General features: G+C 46.2%; 1 long non-coding RNA gene across 2 annotated transcripts; it reads left to right on the forward strand.

Annotated features, from left to right (window-relative positions):
• Positions 1–415: 415 nt before the first annotated feature.
• Positions 416–4076, forward strand: LOC136315470 (uncharacterized). 2 transcript variants are annotated; one of them, XR_010727509.1, is made up of 4 exons: positions 416–522; positions 1761–1888; positions 2492–2849; positions 3963–4076. It is a non-coding gene; the product is annotated as an uncharacterized lncRNA (long non-coding RNA). The 2 variants fall into 2 exon arrangements; XR_010727508.1 differs by having other exon boundaries at positions 453–583.
• The last annotated feature ends 7 nt before the right edge of the window (positions 4077–4083 follow it).

The following is a 4083-nucleotide window of genomic DNA, read 5'->3' on the forward strand; positions in this document are numbered from 1 at the left end:
TAAGTGCACTTCCTCCGGATAAGATTCTTGGTTGCACTTTCTCCAGGTAAGATTCTTGATTGCACTTCCTCCGGACGGCATTCTTAGGTGCACTTCCTCCGGACGGCATTCTTAGGTGCACTTCCTTCGGACTGGATTCTTAAGTGCACTTCCTCCGGATAAGATTCTTGGTTGCACTTTCTCCAGGTAAGATTCTTGATTGCACTTCCTCCGGACGGCATTCTTAGGTGCACTTCCTCCGGACGGCATTCTTAGGTGCACTTCCTCCGGACGGTATTCTTAGGTGCACTTCCTCCGGACGGGATTCTTAGGTGCACGTCCTCGGGATAAGATTCTTGGTTGCACTTCCTCTAGCCATGATTTTTTTTTTTTTTTTTTTTTTTAGGTGCACTTCCGCCTGGCCCAATTTACATGAGCACGATTTTCGGATCGGATTCTTGAGTATACTTCAGCCGGGCCCAATTTACATGAGCACTTCCTTGGGACTGGATTCTTCGATGCACTCTTCCCGGCCCAATTTAGGTGAGCGTGCTTGCCGAATGGGATTCTTAGCTGAACTTCCACTGCGCTGCTCTTCTTGCAGGTTGGGTTCCCCTTATGCTTTCTGAGGGCAGGTTTTGCGGGGTGCACTGTAGCGGGATATTTTGGCGATAGCACTTCCTCCTGACTTGCTTGGCTCGGGCACTCACGCGAGGCTGGTGTGGTGGTTCTGTTCGAGTATGTGCCAGTTCGGTTTGCGTTCAGATTAAACGGGGAAAATGTTGTAGTCTGGCTGGCTAACTATTGATTAGAACAAGGGTAGTCAACCTTTTTATACCCACCGCCCACTTCTGTATCTCTGTTATTATTGATAGTAAAATTTTCTAACTGCCCACCGTTGCCACAGTCATGGTGATTTATAAAGTAGGGAAGTCACTTTACTTTATAAAATTTATAAAGCAGAGTGACAGCAAGTTAAAGCATATAATAATAAAATTACTTACCAAGTACTTTATGTCGGATTTTGCTAAGTTTGGCAGAATAAATCTTTATAAAACAACTTACTATAGTTAAATCTATCTTTTTAATTATACTTTGCTTGCTCCGCTACCGCCCACCATGAAAGCTGGAACGCCCACTAGTGGGCGGTAGAGACCAGGTTGACCAGCACTGGTTTAGAAGATCTAAGCTAGTGGAAGGCAACATTTATAAGCAGCCTCATGTTCTTTATCTTCATTGATTCCTAAAACAGCCTTTCTGCAAGCCCATCGCAGAAGCCCTTCAAGTAATTTTTAGCGCTGGGTGGGGGTGGTGAAATTGTGTTTCAGAGATGCCGGGTGGTAGCAGGTGCAGAGAGGGCACCCTTGCACAGTCCGAAGTTCTGTGCCCAGAAACCAAGGGACAGATGCCTGAATGACCTGGTCACAGCACAGCTATAGCCCTTTACTAGCTTTATTTAAGGCCAAGCATGGAATTTCATTCTTTTTGTAATTATTCTCAAAACGACCCTATATAATGAGATCTTTCGTTTAGTTAGTTGCATTGTAACAATATTTTCTTGCTTTTGTAATCGTGCCATGGCTATGGGTGAAGGGATTAGGAACTGTTCTGTAATTTTCGGGAAAATTTTCTCTAAGATATTTTTACAGGGGGATATAAATGTTTAGAGAGGGTAAGTGTGTCATGTAAGAGAACGTGACAGGATTTCAGGTGGGTTTTAACCACAGCCCCATGCTGATTGGTGGGTAATTCATTTTTCCTTAAACCAATGGCCCTGCTAGGTTGGCTGTTACATGGGAAACTGAAACCACCTACATAAGTTGTCTTCACTAAATGTGACACCACTATTCCAGTCTTTGTCAACATGGCTTTACTGTCGCAGGAAACTTTACCTTAGAAGATAAAAGTTGTAAGTAATATTTGTTTCAAGAACTTGCCTTCAGTTCTTTAAGTGAACATGGAACTCCTCAACTTTTATTAGCTAGTATCTTGACTTTTTGAAGTCCACAATTCAAAACCTTAACCTTGCTGTGTCCATTAGTCCTAAGCTGTTGTATTAAGGTTATTGCTCGATCCTTATACTGCCTTGAAAGATCTTTCTTAAACCCCCAAAACCTCATATGTCCTGACTTTACCTTCCTCGCTGGAGATTGTAAGACTCATGGTAGTGCTATCTATATCACTCAGGAATAAACTCAGTTTGGTCTTGCTACTGGTTGTTTCTGCAAGCAGGAAACAAACAGCCAGCATTTTCCTGCATGCTATCAAATATGCTGTTTGTTAAAAAACATTTCCTTCTACTTGGAAAAATACTTGCATTGCCTTAAAGTTATCTTTTTAAATTCTCTTTAACTTTGGGTCAGATCTCCTTTTTACTCTGGAATAGAGAAACATTTGACTTACTGAGTAAAAAGTATTCATTTAACCTGTGCGTGTATCTCTTTAGCTGGTTTATATAACTTGAAGAGTGTGCCCTAAAAGATAACACTTGTGTCCTCTCAGCCCATTGGAGCTGGACTGGCTGCTGTGTTCCTTCCACTGGAGGCTGAAGAGCTGAAGGAGCTCCTTGAAGAAGCTCCAGAAAGGGCCCACGAGGAAACAGCCCGAAAAACCAGTTAGTCCATCAGCGCTTCTGACTGTTCTGCTACCAGGATCCTGCTGGGCCCCGCCAGGCACTGAGCTGGCTTCATGAGCTCTGCCGCCTGTGGCTGCAGCCCGAGGCGCTCAGCAAGGAGCAGGTGCTGGAGCTGCTGGTGCTGGAGCAGTTCCTGAGCATCCTGCCCGCCGAGCTGCAGGCCCAGGTGCGGGAGCAGCAGCCGCAGAGCGGGGAGGAAGTGTGACACAGGTGGAGAATACAGAGACAGACACAGGTGACACAGGTGGAGAATACAGAGACAGACACAGGTGACACAGGTGGAGAATACAGAGACTGACACAGGTGACACAGGTGGAGAATACAGAGACAGACACAGGTGACACAGGTGGAGAATACAGAGACAGACACAGGTGACACAGGTGGAGAATACAGAGACAGACACAGGTGACACAGGTGGAGAATACAGAGACAGACACAGGTGACACAGGTGGAGAATACAGAGACAGACACAGGTGGAGAATACAGAGACAGACACAGGTGACACAGGTGGAGAATACAGAGACAGACACAGGTGACACAGGTGGAGAATACAGAGACAGACACAGGTGACACAGGTGGAGAATACAGAGACAGACACAGGTGACACAGGTGGAGAATACAGAGACAGACACAGGTGACACAGGTGGAGAATACAGAGACAGACACTGGTGGAGAATACAGAGACAGACACAGGTGACACAGGTGGAGAATACAGAGACTGACACAGGTGACACAGGTGGAGAATACAGAGACAGACACAGGTGACACAGGTGGAGAATACAGAGACTGACACAGGTGACACAGGTGGAGAATACAGAGACAGACACAGGTGACACAGGTGGAGAATACAGAGACAGACACAGGTGACACAGGTGGAGAATACAGAGACAGACACAGGTGACACAGGTGGAGAATACAGAGACAGACACAGGTGACACAGGTGGAGAATACAGAGACAGACACAGGTGGAGAATACAGAGACAGACACAGGTGACACAGGTGGAGAATACAGAGACTGACACAGGTGACACAGGTGGAGAATACAGAGACAGACACAGGTGGAGAATACAGAGACTGACACAGGTGACACAGGTGGAGAATACAGAGACAGACACAGGTGACACAGGTGGAGAATACAGAGACAGACACAGGTGACACAGGTGGAGAATACAGAGACAGACACAGGTGACACAGGTGGAGAATACAGAGACAGACACTGGTGGAGAATACAGAGACAGACACAGGTGACACAGGACAGCAGGTGGGAGAGCTCAGTGGGCCGGTGGGATTGGCGTCCAGGTCCATCCTTGATGGGCTCTCGGGGTCAAACGAGCCTCTTTGTCCTCAGGTTTCAACTCCAGCCTATGCACGGAAGTACACTGCTCACAATTGGGATATTTTATCGCTTCGTGTTCATTTTCAAATATCCCCTAATTTTTGTGAGCAGTATAGTTTCTGAGACATCAGTA

The sequence above is a fragment of the Saccopteryx bilineata genome, chromosome 11 (assembly GCF_036850765.1).
Source record: "Saccopteryx bilineata isolate mSacBil1 chromosome 11, mSacBil1_pri_phased_curated, whole genome shotgun sequence".
NCBI lineage: Eukaryota > Metazoa > Chordata > Mammalia > Chiroptera > Emballonuridae > Saccopteryx > Saccopteryx bilineata.